Source organism: Hevea brasiliensis, chromosome 6, assembly GCF_030052815.1.
Source record: "Hevea brasiliensis isolate MT/VB/25A 57/8 chromosome 6, ASM3005281v1, whole genome shotgun sequence".
NCBI lineage: Eukaryota > Viridiplantae > Streptophyta > Magnoliopsida > Malpighiales > Euphorbiaceae > Hevea > Hevea brasiliensis.
The window spans coordinates 14,802,656-14,829,067 of NC_079498.1; positions in this window are offsets into that span (position 1 = coordinate 14,802,656).

Sequence of the window (26,412 nt, forward strand, 5' to 3'; positions counted from 1 at the left end):
GCATCCCTTTTAAATTAGAGTCCTAATTAAGAGGGATGAAAATCTATACTAAAGTCAGTTTTTGTATATCCATCACACACACCACACCCTCAGTTATTTGAATGCTAATGATAAGGTACATAATGGGTAAGCCGAGAGTCTTCCTCACTCGTTATGAATCTTTAGGGACCAAATAACGCTCCTTCGGAATTAGAGTCCTAATTTGAAAGAAGAGGAACTTAATAAATACATAACAAATAAAATAAACATGACATCAATTTACTTCGAGGTCATTTTGAGTACTAGACTATGGTTATTTGAATCTTTTTCAGCAAAACAAAGAGTATTTTAAAAAAAAACAAACCTACTTTCAGATATTTCACCTTTCTGTCCTTCAATCAAATTTAAAAAAAGACCCCAATGATCCCAACATAGGTAAGTCATAAAGCACACAAAGAAAAGAAATATATTTTTTTTTTTTTTTTTTTTTATCTATCACTTTCTTAAATTATTCTCATGAGGGGAGGTAAGTGTTTGGGTTTATGGGTGCTGGTAATAGTAATGTGGGGGAAAAAGATAAATAAAGGGGATAAATGTAGGCTCAAATTGGTTTCAAAGGAGGTTGGCTAAAAGGCTAAAAAAATATGGGTAAAAAATTCAAAGAATGCCTGGATCATTTTTTTTTCAAATGCATGCTATGATTTTTTTTGAAAGGTTTAGAAAGATTGTTCTAGATTTGATTAGCTTATCTCACCTACTTCTCACCCCTTCTCTCACTCAAAAGCACTCAAATCAAATGGATTGATTGCTAAGAAGATATAAAATAAAGATAGAAATAAAGCTTAATCTAAAATTTGAACTACTAATCCATCATCATTCATCAAACCCTTAAAAAGTAAGCTTCAACAACTCTTCAAATCCAATCCTAACAAGGTAAAAATTTATTTTTATATTTTTGATATGATATATGATAATGAATAAAATGAAATTAAAATGAAAATAAAATAAAAATATAATATATATATAAAAAAATGTATATGGTATGTGTATATGTATATCATCCCACTTACTTGAGTTCTTAGGGTGACCCAAAATAGTGAAACATTAAATGTCCTTCTATCAATGACAGGGACTAACATCACAATTCTAACCCTAAATTTATCAATTTTAAATTATAAGGAGCACATCGTTAAATATGCTTGCTCTCATTAAGGGATGAGGTGAGGTGCCAAACACTTTTCCTACTCGTACACGGACCCTAAACCTAGAATCTCTGTTTTAGAAGTGGCCTTCATAAATTTTACAAAAGTTTTTCTTTAATTTCCCTTAAAATTAAAGTGGCGACTCCTCACTCTTTCTGCTTTGGTGAGAATCATTTGGTGACCGCAAAACCTTTGTGACAATTTTGAAAAGTTAGTTGAAAAATACATTGAATTAGCTTTCTAATGGTTCAAACGGATCAAAAATTTGAGTTCGAATCAAAAAGTTATGAGTTTTTTAAAAAAGCTCTTAATTTATTAATGTCTTTACTTATAACTTTTTCTTGACCAAGGAAGAGTAAAATGAAATTTTCATATTTGAGAAATGCAAATTTGTTTTTCAAAGTGTTTTCATTGAAAATTTTATCAAATTAGCTTTTCAACTGTTTAAACGGATCGAAAATCCGAGTTCCGGTCAAAAAGTTATGCATTTTTTAAGCCTAAGTGCCCTTTTAATGCTTTCTGTCTAGAGAGCACTTTAACAGCCCAAAGTGGGAAGTTCAGCTATCGAAGTTCATTCTTTAAAGCATGGTTTTTGAGCATTAAAAGTCATTTTGTCCAGAGAGCACTCCTGCAGCCGAAAATGGGAACTTCGACAGCCGAAAGTGACTTTTTAAAAGATATTTTTTGGTGCTCCAACCTTTGGCAGCTAAAGTAAATAACTTTTACAAGCGAACCTAGGTTTCTACAACTCGATAAAATAGAGCTTTGGGTAGTTGAATGGCTAGTTTAATATTTAATGCACCCCTAATGGTTATTCTTGCAAAAACTATAAATAGGCACCATCTATGACTGGAAACAAGTTTTACAACAACAATTCTTTTTGGAAATTTTTTGTGTTCTAAAGATTTTCTTCATTCTTTTTCTCTAGAACTTGAGCTACCATAGTTAATGTTGAGAACATGATATTTGAGTTGTAAATTCTTTGTTCTGAGAGTTCAAGCAAGGTTGTTGTGAGTACTTATTATAATTTTGAGTGTGATAGAGCTTTAAATAGCTCTTAAGTGTAAAAGGATTTGTAAAAGAGCAAGGATTTGCTCTTGTGCTGATTGTAAGGGGCTTATTCTTCACCCAAAGAAGAATTTTAGTGGAGTTAACTCTCAAAGAGGGCCTTGAGGAGAGGACGTAGGCTTGGGATAGCCGAACCTCTATAAATTTCTTATGTCATCATTCTTCCTCTACTCTTCATTATTTCTAAATTTCTTTTAGTCTTTGTAACACCCTCACTGTAACAATTCCGTACATTCTACCGTTCCGGTGACCGGTGTCGGTCCGGACAGCTAGAACATTTGGAAAAATATTTAAACTAAAGTGAGGAAACATAATTAACTCAAATATTAATAAGAAAAATTTTAGAAATAAAATACAACTAAGTTAAATGAGCCGGTGCCCTAGCGATGGGTAACCCAGTGGGAAGTTGCGGTCCTCACAACTAGAAGCCCTAAACCCGGGAGAAAATTTATAAAATAATTTTTAAAACTCCAGAGAAAATTCATTGAGGGTTCAATGGCATTAGTATGCTTAAAAAACTTTTTCAATTAGTATAGACAATTTTAGTCTGTTAATCCAAACGAATGGCATTTTGGTCATTTCGTCTTCAGAGATGATTTTTGGCCAACTTGTCCCGTTAAGTAAATAATTATTATGGCATAAAATGTGAATAAATATTGCTAAAAATCAAATTAAAAATGAGTAGAAATTAAAGAAAAAGAAAAATGAAAGAAAACATAATAATTACATCATGCTTAAGTAAGCATGATGCAATTAAAATGCTTTTAACCAATCAAATTTCAACAAGTTATTAAACACCACTTAAAAGAGGATAAAATGAAGGAAATAACTAAAAACCAATCTGCCTTCTTCCCTAACCAAAGACCAGCCGTCTCTCTTATCCCAAACCCTAACCTCCATGGAAGCTTAATGAAAGCTTCAAACCTCACCTCTTCTTACCTTGAAACCACTATCTAGCTTCACAAAAAATTGATCTTGCAACTTGAACATCCTCTAGGCAGCCAAAAGAGGAAGGAAAAAGGAAATGTAAGAAAACAAAATAAAAATGTGTGTATGCACCCTTATAATTTTGACAGCTAGGGTTGGTTAGGATTTGATGATTTTTCTTGATAGCAAAGTGGTTATGAGCTACCCTTGGTATGAGATGAGTGATTGAATATGTTTGTGTAAGTGAAATGCAAGTGGAATGCATGAAAGAACTTGAAAAAAATGTAGACACTTGAACAACATTAGGGTTTGCTCATGTAATGGTATGTTAACCTTGTAATGGTCAATTAGTGACCATTTGAATATGTGTGAGGAGGAATTGAAGTGAGTAAGGATGTTGGAGTCGACCTTAGGCATGCTGCCCTTGGTGACCTGCAGGACTAGGTGTGAGTCCAGTAGGTTTGGGCAGCCATAAATGGAGTTGTAGAGGTTCAATTGGTGCAAGGGTAATTGGACATGAAACTAGACATATAATGGCACAACTTTGGTGAAGAAACCCTGCCCAGAAAACCAAACCAAGTTGACCTAAAAATTGCCCTAATCCAGGTGACTTGAATTCTGCCTGGGCAAAATGACCAAATGAATAGTATTTATTCATTTGGTTATAACTCAGTGTATAAAGGTCCAATTGACCTAAAATTTTACCAGCCTATAGCTGAGACATAGACCTACAACTTTTATGAAGAAACCAAACCCAAATTTTGATCATAACATATTCAAAAACTGACCTGTAGTTAGTGTACAAAACCTGCAGAATTGGTTTTGCCCAGAAAAATCTGGAAAATTGCAATCCGGCCAGTTATGGTATTTAGGCCATAACTTGAGTTACAAAACTCTAAATGGAGTGATTCAAAAAAGGAAATGTAACTAGACACAATAAGGAACAACTTTTATGAAGACAATTTTATCAAATTCCTACTGTACAAATGACCAATGGAACAGCAAACTTAGTGCTTGAAATCTAAAAATTGTGAATAACCAACACTAAGCTTTGAAATAGTATTGACAACCAATAACAACAACTTTAGAATGCAAAATGTGGTATGTTGAGAATATTAGAATCAATGTACCTATTGTTTATGCAAAAATCAATATTTTAGTTGACAAATGAAATGAATAGTGACACTTAAACTTCAATTTCAAGAATTATAAAATTTAAAAGTGTAACATGCCCTAGTACACCTAGTAAGATTGGTTTGGATAGGTTGGCATGCTAATAGGTTTCAATTAGCAGTACTGCACATGGCATTATGCCATTCTATGATTTTATGGCTTTTAGCCATTCTGACATTATGATGATACTTGGCCCTGTGCCTAATGTTTATTACAGCTTATTAGCTGTTTTGTTGCACACCGGGAGATACATATGTGACCGAAGGTGTGACGGTCTGAGGTACTTGATACCCAGTGCCAGTTTACCCGTTTATCCAGTCCAGTCATCCAGTATAGGTTACTTGGGCAACCAAAAATGAAAATTGATAAACTTAATGAAATAATGAATATAACAAGTACCAAATAAATAAAACTACAAATAATTATCGAAAATTGTCTGCATGAGACATCAATACATTTACTGCATATTTATTTTCTTTTAGTTCTTTTTATTTTATTATTGGCACCACTAAGCATTATTGCTTAGCGCGTTGCTTTTTGCCACACGTAGGTTCTAGAGAGATCGACAGAGAGCCCAGTAGACCACAGACTGGGTGAGGCCGTCCACAGTTCTGCATAGTGTCCGTGTCACCTCACTGACTTCAGTGCATTGGTAGGACGCTAGGTTTTATTTTGGTATTTTGTAATTAACTTTTATTTTCTCATGTATAATTGAGACTTATGTAATATATTTTGGTATTAATGTAAATAGTGGAAATTTGTGTTTATAAATGATAAATTGAGTATTTATTTATGACTTGTATATGAATATCATGTGAAATGAATGAATGAGAAATGGAAGTATTGTTGTGAAATATTGAGACTTTGTTGATAAAATGGAGTTTGGGAATGATTGAAAACTTATTGGAAGTGTTTTTCACAGGTTCCGAAGAACTGTTTTCTCAATTTTTAGCCGGTACTCTGCCGGATTTTCTATAAAATTTTTAGAATCTCAAATAAATTTATAATTTCAATAAATGATTCAAATGAGGTAAATTTAACAAATTGCACTTCATAACCATGAAGAAGTAAATTAAGGAAGGATAAAAAATAGTTGAAATAAAATATGGTGTTCTGGTACACTGTGTGGCATATTTTACTCGGTCACACTGTAGACAGGTAAGGGGTGTCATATTTAGTGGTATCAGAGCCTACGCCATAAGAGCTCAGGAGGAGCAAGATGCCTCGGACGTCATCAGGGGTACGTTCTCCCTCTACAACACATCTGTGCATGCATTAGTGGATCCAGGATCCACTTATTCATACATCTGCATCAACTTACCCGTAGAAAGGGGGATACTAGTAGGGGAGAGTGACCAAGATATTCTGGTCACTAATCCATTGGGCCACAGTGTAGTGGTGAACAAAGTGTACAAGGGTTACCCGTTAAGGATTCAGGGGTATGAATTCTTGGTAGACCTGACTGAATTGCCTTTCCATGAGTTTGACGTGATTTTGGGAATGGACTGGTTGTCACGTCATCAGGCAATGGTTGATTGTAAACTGAAGAGGATTTCTTTGAAAACTCCTGAGGGTAATGAGATCACAGTTGTAGGGGAAAGGACAGATTTCTTTTCCAATGTCATCTTAGCCATAGCTGTAAGAAAACTAATGAGAAAAGGCTATGAAGCCTGCCTAGCACATGTGGTGGATACTAGGCAGGCTAAGCTAGATCTGTGTGACATACCCACAGTAAGAGACTTCCCTGATGTGTTCCCTAAAGAATTGTCTGGCTTGCCACCAGACAAGGAAGTCTAATTTGCTATTGAAATACTGCCGGGTACAACACCAATCTCTATTGCTCCTCATAGGATGGCACCCATAGAATTGAAGGAATTGAAAATCTAGTTATAAGAGTTACTGGATAAGGGGTTTTTACGCCCCAGTGTGTCACCATGGGGAGCTCCAGTGCTGTTTGTGAAGAAGAAGGATGGGACTTTGAGGTTATGCATTGATTACTGGCAGTTGAATAAATTGACAGTGAAGAACAAATATCTGTTGCCTAGAATTGATGATATGTTTGATTAGTTGAAAGGAGCAGGAGTATTTTCCAAAATTGATCTCAGATCAAGGTATCATCAGTTGAGAGTGAAGGATGCAGATGTGCCAAAGACTGCATTCAGGACCCGGTATGGGTATTATGAGTTCCTGGTGATGCCCTTTGGCCTAACAAATGCACCAGCAGCATTCATGCACCTTATGAACTATATCTTTCATCCATACCTAGATTGGTTCGTAGTGGTCTTTATTGATGATTTTTTAGCGCATTCCAAGACCAGGGAAGAACATGATGAGCACTTGAGGATTATTCTGCAAACCTTGTCAGAAAAGAAGCTGTATGCTAAGTTGTCCAAGTGTGACTTCTAGTTTGATGAAATTGCATTCCTTAGACACATAGTGTCAGTAGATGGGATTAGAGTGGATCCCAAGAAAATAGAAGCAGTGATGGAATGGAAGCCTCCCAGGAATACAACTGAGGTTAGAAGCTTCTTGGGGCTAGCTGGGTATTACAGAAGATTTGTAAAGGGATTTTCTTTAATAACTGCTCCAATGACCAAGTTGTTACACAAGAATGTCAGATTTGACTAGAATGGCAAGTGTCAGGCCAGTTTTGAGAAGTTGAAGGCTATGTTGATAGAGGCACCAGTGTTAACACAGCCAGTGTCGAGAAAGGACTTTGTGGTCTATAGTGATGCCTCTCATAATGGGTTAGGGTGTGTATTGATGCAAGAGGGGAAGGTGGTCGCTTATGCTTCCAGGCAGCTGAGGCCACATGAACAAAATTACCCTACCCATGATCTAGAACTTGCAGCAATTATCTTCGCACTGAAGATATGGAGGCACTACTTGTATGGTGAAAAGTGCTACATTTACACAGACCACAAAAGTCTGAAATACTTGCCAACCCAGAAGGAGCTCAACCTTAGACAGAAGCGATGGATTGAGTTCCTGAAGGACTATGATTGTGTGATTGACTACCACCCTGGGAAGGCAAATGTAGTTGCTGATGCTTTGAGCAAAAAATCCATCACAGCTTTGAGATCATTGAATGCCCGTCTACCCTTAGCTCGAGATGGAGCTATTTTGGCTGAGTTGCAAGTGAGGCCAAACCTGCTACAGCAGATTTTACATAGGCAGAAAGTAGATGAAAAGTTAATGACTACTATGAGTAGAATCTCAGAAGGGAAAAAAACTGACTATGAGGTGAAAGCAGATGGGTGTCTATACTAAAAAGGAAGAGTATGTGTACCAGATGATGGGGAATTGAAAGCCAGTATTCTGAAAGAGGAACATACCAGTGTTTATGCTATGCACCCAGGAAGTACAAAAATGTATCATGACCTGAAGCTTCATTATTGGTGGCCTGGTATGAAGAAGGACATAGCTGACTATGTGACTAAATGCTTGACATGTCAGCAAGTCAAGGCAGAACATCAAGTTCCATCAGGTTTGCTACAGCCTATACGCATACCTGAATGGAAATGGGATCAGGTTACCATGGATTTTGTAAGTGGTCTACCTCTCACCTAGAAGAAGCATGATGCAGTATGGGTGATAGTAGATAGATTGGCGAAGTCAGCACACTTTCTGCCAGTTAGGACTGACTACTCACTGGAGAAGTTAGCATACAACAATAGCTATCAAGCTAGCATCCAAATGGCCCCATATGAAGCACTGTATGGGAGGAAATGTAGAACTCCAGTGTGCTGGACTGAATTGGGTGAAGATAAACTAGTAGGGCCAGACCTGGTGAAACAGACTGAGGAGAAAGTAAAGCTAATCAAAGCCAATCTGAAGGTTGCCTCAGACAGACAAAAATCTTATGCCGACCTGAAGAGAAAAGAAATAGAATATGCGATTGGCGACAAAGTGTTCCTCAAGGTGTCACCGTGGAAGAAGGTACTGAGGTTTGGAAGAAAAGGTAAGTTAAGCCCTAGGTTCATTGGCCCATATGAAGTCATTGAACGTGTGGGTCCAGTGGCTTATAGGCTAGCTTTACCACAAGAGCTGGACAAGATCCACAATGTGTTCCACGTATCTATGCTAAAAAGATACCGCTCAGATCCTTCACATGTCATCTCCATGAAAGAAATTAAAGTACAACCGGATTTGACATATGAAGAAGAACCCATACGGATCTTGGCTCAGGAAGTGAAAGAGTTGAGGAATAAGCAGATTCCACTAGTGAAAGTGCCTTGGAGGCACCATAACACCGAGGAGGCAATTTGGGAAAGCGAAGAGACAATGAGGCAATAGTTCCCTCAACTGTTTACATCAGGAAAATTTCAAGGATGAAATTTAAATTACAGGGGAAGAGTTGTAACACCCTCACTGTAGCAATTCCGTACATTCTACTGTTCCAGTAATCGGTGTCGGTCCAGACAGCTAGTACATCTGGAAAAATATTTAAACTAAAGTGAGAAATCATAATTAACTCAAATATTAATAAGAAAAATTTAAGAAAAATTTTAGAAATAAAATACAACCAAGTTAAATGAGCCGGTGCCCTAGCGATGGGTAACCCAGTGGGAAGTTGCGGTCCTCGCAACTAGAAGCCCTAAACCCGGGAGAAAATTTATAAAATAATTTTTGAGACTCTAGGGAAGAGTCATTGAGGGTTCTATGGCTTTAGAATTCCAAGAATATGCTTAAAAAAAACTTTTCAATCGGTATAGATAATTTTAGTCTATTAAGCCAAACGGAGGGCATTTTGGTCATTTCGTCTTCAGAGATGATTTTTTGGTGACTTGTCCAGTTAAGTAAATAATTATTATGACATAAAATGTAAATAAATATTGCTAAAAATGAAATTGAAAATGAGTAGAAATAAAAGAAAAAAAAATGAAAGAAAACATAATAATTACATCATGCTTAAGTAAGCATGATGCAATTAAAATGCTTTTAACCAATCAAATTTTAATAAGTTATTAAACACCACTTAAAAGAGGATAAAATGAAGAAAATAACTAAAAACCAATCTGCCTTCTTCCCTAACCAAAGACCAGTCGTCTCCTTTATCTCAAACCCCAACCTCCATGGAAGCTTAATGAAAGCTTCAAACCTCACCTCATCTCACCTTGAAACCACTACCTAGCTTCACAAAAAATTGATCTTGTAACTTGAACATCCTCTAGGAAGCCAAAAGAGGAAGGAAAAAGGAAGTTTTGTTAGCTTGAAATTGAGCTCCAACAAGGTTAGTGTTCAAACTTTTGCTATTTTTTATTTAATTCATGTTTAATTGCATGAAGTAAGTAGGAAATGTAAGAAAACAAAATAAAAATGTGTGTGTATGCACCCTTATAATTTCGGCAGCTAGGGTTGGTTAGGATTTAATGATTTTGCTTGATAGCAAAGTGGTTATGAGCTACCGTTGGTATGAGATGAGTGATTGAATATGTTTGTGTAAGTGAAATGCAAGTGGAATGCATGAAAGAACTTGAAAAAAATGTGGACACTTGAACAACATTAGGGTTTGCTCATATAATGGTATGTTAACCTTGTAATGGTCAATTAGTGACCATTTGAATGTGTGTGAGGAGGAATTGAAGTGAGTAAGGATATTGGAGTTGACCTTAGGCATACTGCCCTTTGGTGACCTGCAGGACTGGGTGTGAGTCCAGTAGGTTTGGGTAGCCATAAATAGAGTTGTAGAGGTTCAATTGGTGCAATGGTAATTGGACATAAAACTAGACACATAATGGCACAACTTTAGTGAAGAAATCCTGCCCAGAAAACCAAACCAAGTTGACCTAAAAATTGCCCTAATGTGGGTGACTTGCATTCTACCTGGGCAAAATGACCAAATGAATAGTGTTTATTCATTTGATCATAACTCAGTGTAGAAAGGTCCAATTGACCTGAAATTTTACCAGCAGATAGTTGAGACATAGACCTACAACGTTCATGAAGAAACAAAACCCAAATTTTGATTATAACATGTTCAAAAACTGACCTGCAGTCAGTGTACGAAACCTACAGAATTGGTTCTGCCCAGAAAAATCTGGAAAATTGCAATCCGGCCAGTTATGGTACTTAGGCCATAACTTGAGTTACAAAACTACAAATGGAGTGATTCAAAAAAATAAATGTAACTAGACACAATAAGGAATAACTTTCATGAAGATAATTTTGTCAAATTCCTACTGTACAAATAACCAATAGAACAGTAAACTTAGTGCTTGAAATATGAAAATTGTGAATAACCAACACTAAGCTTTGAAATGGTATTGGAAACCAATACCAACAACTTTAGAATGCAAAATGTGCTATGTTGAGAATATTAGAACCAATGTACCTATTATCTATGCCAAAGTAAACATTTTAGTCGACTAATGAAATGAATAGTGATACTTAAACTTCAATTTCAAGAATTGTAAAATTTAAAAGTGTAACATGCTCTAGTACACCTAGTAAGATTGGTTTGGATAGGTTGACATGCCAATAGGGTTCAGTTAGCAGTACTGCACATGGCATTATGCCATTATGTGATTTTATGACTTTTAGCCATTCTAACATTGTGATGATACTTAGCCTTATGCCTAATGTTTATTACAGCTTATCAGCTGTTCTATTGCACACCGGGAGATACATATGTGACTGATGGTGTGACGACTCGAGGTACTTGATACCCAGTGCCAGTTTACCCGTTTATCCAGTCTAGTCATCCAGTATAGGTTACTTGGGTAACCAAAAATGAAAATTGATAAACTTAATGAAATAATGAATATAACAAGTACCAAATAAATAAAACTACAAATAATTTTCGAAAATTGTCTGCATGAGACATCAATACATTTACTGCATATTTATTTTCTTTTAGTTTTTTTTTATTTTATTATTGGCACCACTAAGCATTATTGCTTAGCGCGTTGCTTTTTGCCACGCGTAGGTTCTGGAGAGACCGATAGAGAGCCCAGTAGACCACAGACTGGGTGAGGCCGTCCACAGTTCTGCATAGTGTCCAGTCACCTCACTGACTTCAGTGCATTGGTAGGACACTAGGTTTCATTTTGGTATTTTGTAATTTAACTTTTATTTTCTCATGTATAATTGAGACTTATGTAATATATTTTGGTATTAATGTAAATAGTGAAAATTTGTGTTTATAAATGAAAAATTGATTATTTATTTATGACTTGTATATGAATATCATGTGAAATGAATAAATGAGAAATGGAAGTATTGTTGTGAAATATTGAGACTTTGTTGATAAAATGGAGTTTGGGAATAATTGAAAACTTATTGGAAGTGTTTTTCACAGGTTCCGAATAACTGTTTTCTCCATTTTTAGCCGGTACTCTGCCGGATTTTCTATAAAATTTTTGGAACCTCAAATAAATTTATAATTTCAATAAATGATTCAAATGAGGTAAATTTAACAAATTGCACTTCATAACCATGAAGAAGTAAATTAAGGAAGGATAAAAAATAGTTAAAATAAAATATAGTGTTTCGGTACACTATGTGTCATATCTTACTCGGCTACACTGTCGACGGGTAAGGGGTGTCACAGTCTTTAATTTTGCAATTAGAATCCAATTCACCCCCCTTCTTGGGTTGCTACGAGGGACAACACACTCATATAAAAATGTCCTCAAGAGTTAAAGACAAATCAGAAGAAGAATTGAGATTTGGTTTCACCTTTGGTGCAATCATAGGCTCACCATTAAGGTTTTGTAAAACTCTTCTCATTATATGTCTCTCATGTTATCTGGGTTAGCACAACTCAAGCCCACAAGCAGTAGCCTCCACATTTGTTCCTCATTCAAATCATCATTTAGCCTTTTATTAGCTACTTTAATGATTTTGTCCTAACCATGCAATCCCCACACCAAATCAGCCCAATTCACTATCTTTTGGCTTTTTGCTTCTCTCTTGGTTGGCCTTCTGGCACAAGCCACTTCAAGCATCACCACATTATAACTAAAACTATCAATTCTCTTTATTGTTTTCCATAGTGAAGATATTCAGGAGTTCAAGACCCTAGTGTTCCAATAATAAGTGTAAAAACATGACTATTATTATGTTCCATTAGCCTTAAAAATCCAAAATCATCCAGTTTCACATTGAAATTTCCATCCAACATTACATTACTCATCTTTATGTTTTTATGACAATGAATGACTTGCTACTCACAATCTTGGTGAAAATATACCTAGTATTTCAGTTGGGTTTAATTAAAAATGGAATAGGTGTTTCAGGCGGGTATGTGATATAACTTCCCTAAAATCGAGTCAAAAAGTTAGCAGAGCCAACGTGGCAACCAACATAGCAGTTAGATAGCAAGAGTCAACATGGTTAAAAGGCATAAGAGATTACCAACCCAAACAATAAATGGCTCAACCGAACATCATATTGCTCGAACAAAGCCAAGCTTCATAGCATTTGGACAGAACTAAGCCAAGCATCAGTTTATATGCTCATCTAACATACCTAAATAGAACCTAATTAAACACTTGATAAAAAAAAGTCAACCATTGAGGTAGGGTTGCAAGTGCTAATCTCAAAATAAGAGTCAAACTTGCTGAGATTCATGCTACTAATTTTGCAATGGCTCTCTAAGGCCCTCAGACTATAAATATTATAGAACAAGGCTCTAATCAGGTATGCTTTTCTACACTACTAAAACTCTATCAAAATTCTACTTCTTTATACTTTTTAAACCAATCTCTAACTTGAGCATCATACTAGCTAGCCATTAGGCCACTAACCTTACAATCTTTTTGTGTAACAGGCTAACTTAGCACCTACATTGGTCAAAGAAGCCCATGGCAACATCACTTGGTGCCGTCTATGGAAAACTCTACTAATACTAGTTGACATCGCATAAATCATCTATCCAACATTTCATTTCTTCAAAATCTTTGTGTTTTATGAGTTTAATTCTCTAGTCATGATTTATTCTCTTTTGTTGTTTTCTAAATTAATGACCACAAATCCATGCAACACTGAAAAGGGGTTAGCCACTAATGTCATTGGGACAAATCCACTAGTGAATGGGACCAATCACATCACCACTGGACCTAATGCTTCCATCGATGAACAGATCCTCCCACACAATACGGGAGCATAAGCATGGATTGATCACCAAAACCAATCCAAAGGGCTCACACTAGAATAAGTCCTTTAATGCATCAAAGAGATGTAGGCTTAGATTAATTTTTTAAAAAGGTTGATCCTAGTTATTGTGCACCACCAAGAGCATTAAAAGGCGAACCCATTCCAAGTGCACCAGTAGGAGACATATTACCAGCACTACCTACCCTGATCCAAGCAACTACCTTTGAGGCAGTGAGATAGGCTTACTCAGCAAATGGCAACAAAAATAAGATCGAGCGAATCAATACAAAAGAGCAAAAGAAGGAGTTTGACGAATCCCCATGACTAAAAGTAGACTGGAAATTCATCAAAGCCATTTAGAGGTACCAAAAACAAACTAGAGAGGAAAACTTTGGGATTAGTGATGCATCCCTTCTGTTTGAGGTTATCTTGGTTAAAAAGTTTCCACCATAATTCAAGTTGCCTGCCCTCGACAAATATAGAGGAACAACAGATCCTTAGAGTCATGTGGCCAACTTCTAAGCAATAATGATGCTTCAGAACATGAATGATTATCATCTTTTCCAGGTGTTCCTAATAACGTTGACTGTATTAGCATAGAAGTGGTACAATGCCACATGCCCAAGTCAATCCAATCCTTCCATCAGCTCGCCATAGAGTTCAAGAACAAGTTCATAGCCTACATTCCCACCCAAAAGTTATCCTTGGACCTCCAGAAAATAAGACAGCAAGAAGGGGAATTTCTGAGGGACTATATTGCTTAGTTCAATATTGAGCCAATATAGATAAAAAACTTAAACCATGAGACAGCATACGAGGCCTTGAAACAAGGAACAAGGAATGTCAAGTTTATTGACTCTTTAATTAAGAATCCATCAATAGATTATTACACTGAGGGAAAAAAGGGAAACTAGACAAAATAATGATAAAAGAGAAAGTAAGGAGTCTATAACTTTAACATACAAAACAATGGTTTGGACAAAAACTCTGATAGGAATATGGAAATATTTAGAAACTACACATCCCTTAATGAGGTGAGATCAAAAGTCTTTATGTGCTTACAAAAAATGGTGAACAGATAAAATGGCCAAAAAGGCTGAATTTGGACACCTCAAACAAAAGAGATAAAAGTAAGTTTTGTAGGCTTCATGAAGATCATGGCCACACAACTAACAACTGTAGGCAACTTAAGGATGAGATTGAGTGACTAATAAGAGATGGCCGACTCAAAAAGTTTGCTAAGGGGACCAAAGGCGATCGAATGTCAGACAAGCGAGGAATAATCTCCATAAACAAAGACCTAACTATTATAGAGATGGATGAGCCAATAGGTATAATAAATCTCATAGCAGGCGGACTGAATACTAGAAAAACTAGTAATAAAAGGCTAGTCAAATGAGGAAGTAGCCGAGTAATCATTGCAGTAAAGAGGAATGAGCTAAGCAAGGAGCTTATCTCTTTTGGTCTAAAGGGCCACAAGGTAAATCATCCCCATTCTGACCCATTAGTTGTATATGTGCAAATGAGTAGGTATACAGTTTATTGAATCCTCATTAACACAAGAAGCTCATTAATCTAATCACTCTAGAGGTTCTCAAAAAGCTTAGACACGAGCAGGAAAACCTAGCAAAGGTCATGTACCCATTGGTTAGGCTTGGTAACTGATGCATTTGCATTACATAAGCATTTTGGGGTAGTAATTGCTACATTTCCATTCATGTTTAGTTAGTTAATTGCATAGTTTTTAGTGAATTTTGTTATATTTTATAAAACATGTTAATCTAACCAATTCCTTGATTTTTAAATTGTATCAGGTGTTTTGATATGATTTTAGGGCCAAGGACAAGTCTAGAAAAGCTTTGGAGGTCAAACAATAAGGAACAGGAAGCTAAAGAATTGCACTGGGCATGCAAACGTGTTATACGGCTTATGTAAAGAAGAGCTATTGAAGGCCAACTACACGGCTATGCAATATGCCTTGTACAACATTACTTGCCCTGTGTAACCTCTGGACAAGAATAAACTTTAAGTAAAAGGAGTATAGAACATTGCATGGCCCTGCCCTGTGCAATGCTACACGAGCTGTGGATAGTCTCTAGTAAAGAGTTCCAACTCAACTTTTCCCCATTTTTGCTTGATGTGAAAGGACTTCCAAGGCTATTAGGACTCTAAATGACACTAGATATAAATATAACAAGTCAAGAATAAAGGGGGATTGATTATTTACATTCAAGCATAGCATTCTACCTAGGGAGAGATAGTTTGATAAGATTTCTAGAGGAGATTTCCAACCAAAATTCCAAAAGTCCAAAGCTGCAAATTCTCATTTTGGGTTATTTTATTCTATTTCTTTTAATGTTCTCTCCTTATTTTCTTATTTTATGCTTAGCTGTAGAACTCACCATGAGTGAGTAGTTTTCTTTATTCTTGAGTTAGGGATGTAAAATTTTCAATTCAATTATGAATTTAGGTTAACTTTATTTTAATAAATATGGGATTTGTTCTTTGATTCAACTTCTTGTGTTCTTAATGCATGCTATGTGTTGGTACCTAAGTAGTATTGATTTTAGCTATTAATTGAAGGACTGAAAGGTGAAAATTAAATAGAAAGAACAAGGTTTTGAACTTACCTAGAGATAGGCTAAAGTTATATGTGGAACTAATAATTAATCATAAGAACTTAATGGATCTTGGTTAATTTAATCATCATGAAAAGCAAGGTTTAAGATATTCAAGATATAACTTAAGTGCCTTGAGGGAGGACTTAAGATAATTTAGTATTAATTTCCTTCAAAGTAATAATTTCCTAATTTATTAAATATGTTAGATTGAGTTTATGATCGATGGAAGTGTGAATCCCTAGCTCTAGAATGCTTTTATTCATTAATATTATAGTCTACTTAATTAGCTTTCTTTTATTTTCTAGCAATAACTAGTTTAGTTTATAATCATTCTCTTGAATTAGATATTCTAGATAATTACAATTGTTATGTAATTTGGTACTCAAACACAATCCTCGTGGGAACGATATTCACTCATCACTCTATTACTTGTCACGATCCGTGTACTTATGGGATTTTGCACAACAGTGACAAGGCAGTACTTATCCTAGGGATAATAAATTTGGCAATAGTCTTAGGCGATAAAGGATTCAAATGAGATATCTACACTAAATTCATAGTAGTAGACATCCCTCTATCATACAATGTCACACTCACTCGCCTAGTCTTGAATAGCACTGGAATATTAATCAGCATGGAATGGCTTTATATGAAGCTACTCGCACTAGAGGGGATAGCCATTATCCGAGGAAGCTAGAGATCAACATAAGAATGTTACAAAAAGTTAACCAAGGTTGTCACTGAGGTGACTCTGCTGATTAAATTACTGGAGAAACCCGAGAGCCAAATATCACCTGAACCAATAGATCTAATATTGGAAGTAGAACCAGTTGAAAGAAAGAAGGTCTAATGTGGAATAACATTAGATGAGCAAAGTAGAGAGGTAGTCATTTGGACCCTAAAAGATATGATAGCAACATTTGCTTGGTGCACAGAAGATGTGATAGGAATAAATCTAATAAAAGAAAAGGCGATTCTCACTCGAATGGTAGAAGGCAGTCGCAAGTGAAGTTAGTAAATTGTTGGATGTAGGTCTGATTAGAGAAGTACCCAACTAGGTAGCCAATGTCGTCTTAGATAAAAAAGCAAATAGTAAATGCTGAATGTGCATGGATTACACCAACTTGAACAAGGCATGCCTGAAGGACCATTATCTACTTCTAACCATAGATAAGCTAGTAGATACGATAGCCGGACATGCAGTGGTGTCACTAGTAGACGTGATGTCTAGTTATCATCATATTAGAATGGATTTAGAAGATGAGGAGATGGAAGCCTTCATGACAAACTTGGGAGTCTTTTGTTACTGAGCTGTGCCATTCAGACTAAAGAATGCTGAGCAACGTATCAAATATTAGTGGACAAGGTGTTCAAAGATTTCAAAAGCAGAACAATGGAAGTATATATGGACAACATGATTATCAAATCTAAAAGATTGGAAGACCATAGAAGCATGGACAAACTAGCCATTCTACAAAATTTTGCATTAACCAAAAGCCTTGGGATGACAAGCAATATGGTCAATGATCCTTAAAGCCTTTGACATCCACTACATGCCTAGAATGATCGTAAAAGCCTAACTGTTAGCAGATTTCATCATAGAGCTTTCTCTAATCCCTGATGCCAAACAAATATCTATAAAAGAACTATGGAATGTATGGGCAGATGGGTCCTCAAGATCCGGTGTGGAATAAGAATTATCCTCAAAGGATCACACAGAGTAAAACTTAAGTATGCAATAAAGTTTGATCTTCAGCTATTTGGAGCACAGCACCCTACTGATGATCAACTTAAAACTAAGAAAGTGATTCAAAAATTAGTAAGATGCAACATCATCAATGCATGGTTATCCAAAAGATTTTATCTACAACCATGGCCTAAATGCATTAGCAAATAAGATGGTTTGCTTGTCCTCTTTAATATTTATGAAGGATTGTGTGATAGCCATGAAGGAGCAAGAACGATCATGAAGAAAGCATTCAGAAAGGGATACTTCTGGCTAAGCAATTTAAAATTGAAGGAACGGAAGCGTGAAAAATACAAGTTTATACCATTGAATTCAAAAATTTTCATCTAGGATCACATGCATAATGCAAGATTTATTTTTAACTATTTGATTTCAATGATAAACAACATTTTAAAACTCTTTTAATATGTTTTTGGATCTGTATTTGCCATTTAAGATTTTAAAATTAATCAGATTAATTTAGAACCCTAGATTAAATCAAGAATGATTACACTAACCTCTTGATGCACTGTAGCGTATTTGCGCCTTTGAGATTCATCTTCAGGACACCAAATGTTGTCCCTCTAGCTTGTCCACACCAAGAACACCTATGGTAGCCCTTGAACAGCTTCTAAAGCTTTTTCTTTTAATTAGAAATTCAAGTTCTGCCTTTTAAGAGATTAGAGATGTAAACAGGACACTAGAAATAATTTCTAGTATTTTTAATTCAAGAGATTGATGGCTAATCTCTTTGAATTGATGAGAGATGAAGAGGAAGAGAGGGAGAGCTTCAATATGGCGTGACAAAGGAGTGTGGCTGCTGGTTGTCTTTTATTTTCTCATAACAACACTTATATAGCTAGGTTAACACATTAAACCCTTGCCACATGTCACCCTTTGATTAGCTCTAGGTTTAAGTGACCCAATCACATTGTGCCAAGTGTCAAACCTATATTTAATCTTAATTTTAATCATCTTACATGATTAAAAGACATTTGGCAAGCTTATGTGTAATGCCATGTGTCACCATCTCATGCTGCCACGTGTCACACTGCGAAATAACCAAAATGCCCCTATGTTTTAATTTTCAGTTCTTAACCCAAAATAATTATTTCTCTTCTTTTAATTAATTTATATCAAATATAAATTAATTAATTAATCTCTATTAATTAATTTCTATTAATTAAATTCATATTTAAACACTTTAAATACAAATTTAACTTATACTATACATCCAATAATCTAGATTTGGTTTCAAGTCATGCTAGGGACTTTGTAATCTAATTGCAAACCAAACCTATTTAATTAATCAATTAAACTCTTTAATTAATTAATTAAATCATATTTAATTAGGTGACTACTTGTGTATGTGTGTGACTCACTAGGCTCATCACTAATTGGCAATGAGACATGATATCAACTCTTATTATCATCAGAACTCTTTCTTACCATAAATGATTTCTCTAAATCATTTTATGCACCTCATAGATCATGGTTAACACCTAGCATAGCATGCCATGGACACCCAATTAGTAATAAGGTTTACCTTAAATGAACCTATAATCATATGTTACAATGCACTAGAATCTCTCTGTTACAAAATCCCAACTCAAGCTGGAGTCATTGTTTATGTCAAACTCTATTTGCTATGAATATTATGTTCTCTTTTAATTCTAATTCTTGATTAAAAAGATTTTCTCATCAGAAACTCTTTTCTGATTAAATCTATCTGTCCTGGCCAGGAACTTGAAACATCAAGAACAATTAAATGAACATAGGATTTTATCTCTATTTACTTAGAGGAACAGATTCCATTTTGTTCAACACCTACCTCCATATATAATTAGTAGGAGCCAACACATGCCCATATACCCATACACAGTACAAGTATGAAAGTAGTATCAAACTCAAACTACCTATATACAAGATAACTGTGCTATCTCAGGTCTAAAGATTATATGCACTGATATGATTTATGACAAAACATTGACAAGAGTAAACTCCATGTGTTTGTCATAAGTGTCACTGGTTCGGCCTACTTATTATTTATAAGTACCTATCATGTTTGTCATATGGCATGAGACTCACCATTCCATCTTATTTATATCTCATATAAATAACTTGGGAACAAACATGAATACAATCTTTCTGGATAAGTCATATCCTTATTATGAAGTATCCTCGATTGTAAACTTATTTATGATACTTTGTGCTAGAAATAATGTCACACATATTCTTAACAACTTAAGAATAATATTTCTAACAAAATATCAATGGACCTTTTCTATTACACATAAATATATTATGTAAACAGAAAATTGGAAAAGCCTTTTATTAATAAAAATATGTACAAGATACATACTGAATGATATGCTCTAGGGCATACTACTAACAATCTCCCACTAGCACTAGAGCCATTCATTACAATATCTTAGACCTATCTTCTCAAGATGTCGGTCTAGCTGAGTCTGTGACATAGGTTTAGTGAATGGATCAGCTGGATTTTTAGCTGATGCTATTTTCTGCATGGCTACATCGCCTCGCTCAACTATTTCTCTGATAATATGGTAGCACCTTTCTATGTGTTTGGATTTTTGGTGAGACCTTGGTTCCTTAGCCTGTATGACTGCTCCATTGTTGTCATAATGTAGTGGAATTACTGACTCAATGGAAGGAACTACTGCAAGTTCTGTCACGAACTTCTTTATCCAAACAGCTTCCTTTGCAGCGTCTGATACAACAATATACTCAGCCTTTGTAGTGGAATCTATAGTCGTGCTCTGTTTGGAACTCTTCCAACTGACTGCACCTCCATTACAAATGAACACATATCCAGATGTAGACTTTCTATCATCGATATCTGATTGGAAATCAGAATTAGTATAACCATCCAATTGCAAGTCTCCACCTCCATAGATCAAGAATAAATCCTTAGTTCTTCTCAAGTACTTAAGGATATTCTTGACAGCTATCCAGTGTTCTAAACCTGGATTGGATTGATACCTGCTAGTCAAACTAACAGCATATGCGATATCCAGCCTAGTACACAACATTGCAAACATTAAACTTCCAATAGCCGAAGCATATGGAATTCTAGCTATTTTATCTCTTTCTTTAGGTGTCTTTGGAGACATCTCTTTAGAAAGATGGATACCATGTCTCACTGGTAACAATCCTCTCTTGGAATCAAGTATGTTAAACCTCTTTAACACCTTTTCCAAGTATAGACTTTGGGATAAACCAATTATTCTTTTCGCTCTATCTCTATAGATGCGAATCCCAAGAATCTAGGTTGCCTCCCCTAAGTCTTTCATGGAGAATGTATTTGACAACCATATCTTTACAGTTGTCAACATACCTGTGTCATTACCCATCAACAATATGTCATCCACATATAAGACAAGGAAAGTGATAGCACTGTCACTAACCTTCTTATATACACATGGCTCATCCTCATTTTTGATAAAACCAAAGGATTTAATGGCTTCATCAAAACCGAAGCTTGTTTCAACCCATAAATGGATCGCTTTAGCTTGCATACCTTAGAACCATCTTGGGATTCAAAACCCCTAGGTTGTTCCATGAAAATGTTTTCTTCAATGTATCCTTTGAGAAAAGCTGTTTTGACATCCATATGCCAAATCTTATAATCATAGTATGCAGCTATTGCTAATAGAATCCTAATTGATTTAAGCATGGCAATATGCGAGAAAGTCTCCTGATAATCGATTCCTTGCCTTTGGCGAAACCCTTTCGCTACTAGCCTTGCCTTATAGGTCTCTACCTTTCCATCAGAACTAATTTTCTTCTTAAAAACCCATTTGTTCCCTATAGGTACAATACCTTCAGGTGGGTCAACAAGATCCCAAACTTGATTCTTATATATGGAATCAATTTCAGATTTCATAGCATCAATCCATTTTGAAGAGTCTATATCTGATATAGCTTCTTCATAGGTAAGTGGATCATCTCCATGATCTAATTCTTCATAAGTAGACAACTCTTGTTCTTCTTCATGAAGGAAACCATATCTCATCGGTGGGTGAGATACCTTAGTTGTTCTACGAGGAACAGCTGTAGATGTTTCATCAATGAGTGTAGGTTGACTAGATAGATCTATATCCATCTGATCTGTTGGTTGGTCAAAATTCTCCAATTCCAACTCTATTTGCCTTCCTTTGCCACCTTCTTGAACAAACTGTTGTTCAAGAAATGTGGCATCTCTACTTATCACAACCTTTTGTGAAGTAGGCAAATAAAAATAATATCCAAAACTATCTTTTGGATATCCAACAAATCGACCTTTTTCTGATCTGGTTTTCAATTTATCAGTGTTTAGCTTTTTGACATAAGCTGGACAACCCCAAATCTTAACATGCTTAAGACTTGGCTTTCTTCCATGCCATATCTCATAAGGTGTGGAAGAAACTAATTTTAATGAAATCCTATTCAGAATATACAAAGCTGATTCTAATGCAAATCCCCAAAAGGAGATTAGCATATCAGTATAGCTCATCATACTACGTACCATATTCAATAAGGTACGATTTCTCCTTTCAGATATACCATTTAGTTGTGGCTTTCCTAGAGGAGTCAGCTGGGAAACAATGCCGTGCTCTCTCAAGTATTCATTAAATTCAGTACTCAAATATTCACCTCCATGATCTGATCGAAGAGCTTTAATACTCTTTCCTGTTTGATTTTCTACTTCAAATTTAAATTCTTTGAACTTTTCAAAGGATTCATGTTTGTATTTCATCAAATACAAATACCCAAACCTTGATTTATCATCAGTAAAGGTAATAAAATAATGAAAGCCCCCTCTAGTCATTTCTTTAAATGGACCACATACATCACTATGTATTAGCTCCAAAATATTTTCAGCTCTTAGCCCTTGTCCAACAAAGGGTGATCTAGTCATTTTGCCCTGAAGGCAAGATTCACAAGTTGGAGTAGGCTCAGAGCCCAATAAGGATAGAATCCCCATTTTCTCCAGTTTTGCAATCCTATCTTATGCAACTTGACATAACCTTAAGTGCCAAATATATTTTGAACTTGAGTTGATTTTCACTATGGTATTGCATTCATTTAGATCACTTGCATTCATTGTGTTTGTCATTATTATCCAAATAATAAAGACCATCATTCATATAACCCGAACCAACATATTTATTTCCAAAACAAATATTGCAAACATCATCTGTGAACTGAAATTCATAGCCATTTCTAGTCAAACTAGATATAGAAATGATGTTCTTAAAAGCATCAGGTACATATAAAATTTTATCCAAACACAAAACATGTCCAAACATGTAAAAAGATTTAGATCCTATGGCTAAAGCTTCAACAGTTGAGCCATTGCTAATCCAGACTCTAACATCTTGAGAACGCAAGCTGCTACTATTTGCTAGTTCCTGCATATCATTAGAAATGTGAGAACTAGCAACAGTATCTAAAACCCAAGCTGTAGATGAACTATGAGTATCATCAGAATCTAAATAACAAGATATGGACATACCTTCCAAAGGTCTATCCTTCTTGTCCTTCAGAGAAGCAAGATACTCTGGGCAGTTCCTTTTCCAGTGCCCATCCTTCTGGCAGTGGAAACACTTTCCTTTGCCTCCATCAGCTTCAGTCTTCCCTTTCTGTTTAGCTATTTTCTTAGAAGGACCAGGAATCTGAGGTTTTTTTTTCTTATTGCCCTTCTTCTTGTTGGACTTTCCAGTAGAAAAAGATGCAATCAAAGCTACCTCTTTTCCTTTATTGCCTGGCATATTCTTTTGGGCAATAACCAGCATGTTGAGTAAACCAGCTAAGGTGCATTCCTATTGAGTCATATGGAAATTTGTCACAAAATTCTCAAAAGACTCAGGAAGGGACTGAAGGATCAAATCCGTCTGTAGTTGGAAATCATTGTTGAAGTCAAGATGTTCCAACTGCTCAATCAGCCGAATCATCTTATGGACATGATCCCCAACATTCTGTCCCTCAGACATCCTCATGCGGAAAAGCTGCCTAGATATCTCATACCTAGCATTCCTACTGTGGTCACCATACAACTCTTGTAGGTGAAGGAGGATCTCACTCACACTCTGCATGTTCTCATGCTGCTTCTGTAACTCATTACTCATGGAAGCAAGCATGTAACACTTAGCTCTAATATCATGCTCCTTCCACTTGTCCAAAATTTCATGTTCCTCTTGAGTGGCCTCTGGAGGTAAGGGACCAGGAAAATTTGAATCTAGAACATATCCTATATGTTCAAGGTTCAGGACAAGTTTCAAATTTCTTAGCCAATCAGAGAGATTAGGTCCTGTCAACCTATTGCGATCAAGTATGCTTGCAAGGATATTGGATGGTGGTGGTTATTCTGTGCTCATTATTATCAGAAAATAACCAGAATAATTAGTAAATGTATCAAGTAATTAAACAAAATGATTATGGTCTTTTAATCAAATTGGTCCTCCCACTAACTTAGCGAATCCTACACTTCCAAAGTAGAAATTAGAAATCCTAGTTGGATGGATTTCTAGTGGGTGATTGAATTCTTATAATTCTATTGATCATCCTCAGGTACATCCATTATTGGAATTACAATAAACTATAAGTGAGCAACTCCTTGCCCATCACATCTCATGTGAGGTTCAATCCTTTACGTAGCCCCTAATGCTCAAAATCTCAGGTACATCCATTATTGACTTATCTTGCATTAGTTAAGTTGATCCCATTGAGCCAGTAATTATGCAAATAATTTTAATGTCCTCAGGTATATCCAATATTGGCCACCAAACCATTTACATATTTACAACATCTCATGCTTAACAATTATTCTTAAGAAAATCTCTTAAATTAATTGCATCTTATGCAACTATTTAAAATTTCTTAAAATAATTGTCCCAATGGAGGGCCTATGTTATAATTACTTTAATTATAGCATTTCTAACTTAATCATTTGTTTGGAAGATTTTATGGTCATCCTAATTACTATTTAGGTCTCACTTTGCACATTATCCATTTAGCATGCATATATCATATAATTGCATACATTCCCATACATCTCATGCATTCATGGATAAGCGGTAAATATGGTATGATCATGGACTTTCTAAGGGATTTAATTATGAGCCACCAAGAATTGAATCAGGGCATTCCTAGGTGCATTTCATTCATTCATTTTACAAGAGTTGCTGAAGGAGTATATAATCAACACTTGATCTTGAATTCCTCCCACTGGTCCCACCATTGCTTTTGACCTTCTTGAACTTCTTGCAATCCAATTACATAGTAATCCTTGGCATACCAAGGCGAATTTACAAGAACTTAAATAAATGAAATTACAACCCAAAAATTATTACAAACTTAATAATACATGCCCAAAATAAATTAAAATAAATTAATTAATTTACAATCCCAAAGAAACATAAAAGAAATAAATCCAATCACATTGGTCTTTTATAGTCCATGATCATCCATCATGCATATCACTATTTGATAATTAAATAAAACATACATACTTAAAATAAATTGAATATCTCATATTTAACTTAAAAATCCATATTTGAATATGATTCAAATAAATTTAAAAATTCAAATTTGAATCTCATTCAAACAAATTTAAAAATTCAGATTTGAATCACATTCAAACAACCTTAAAAATTCAGATTTGAATCACATTTAAACAATTTTTAAAAAATCAGATTTGAATCACATTCAAACAATTTTTAAAAATTCAGATCTGAATATTATTCAAACAACTTTAAAAAATCAGATTTAAATATGATTCAAACAACTTTAAAAATTCAAATTTGAATCACATTCAAACAACTTTTAAAATTTAAATTTGAATCACATTCAAACAATTTTTAAAATTCTGATTTGAATCATAATTTAATTGTGTAATTAAAATTCTTATTAAACAATTTAATTAGACATAGGATGAGCTTTTAAATCATACAACAATTGTAAATTAAAAAGAAAACCTTGCGCCACCTTGAAGAACCTTTGTTGCCGCCACCTATGGTGGCTTCACCATGTGTGTCGCCACACATCCATTGCAACTAGCAATGGATCAATCATCTCATGATCAAATCACACAATTAAATCATATAATCAACAATCTAAATGGCAAATATAGTGGCTCTGATACCAATTGAAGGAACGGAAGCGTGAAAAACACATGTTTATACCATTGAATTCAAAAATTTTCATCTAGGATCACATGCATCATGCAAGATTTATTTTTAACTATTTAATTTCAATGATAAACAACATATTAAAACTCTTTTAATATGTTTTTGGATCTTTATTTGCCATTTAAGATTTTAAAATTAATTAGATTAATTTTAGAACCCTAGATTAAATCAAGAATGATTACACTAACCTCTTGATGCACTGCAGCGTATTTACGCCTTTGAGATTCGTCTTCAGGACACCAAATGTTGTCCCTCTAGCTTGTCCACACCAAGAACACCTATGGCACCCTTTGAACAGCTTCTAAAGCTTTTTCTTTTAATTAGAAATTCAAGTTCTGCCTTTTAAGAGATTAGAGATGTAAACAGGACACTAGAAATAATTTCTAGTATTTTTAATTCAAGAGATTGATGGCTAATCTCTTTGA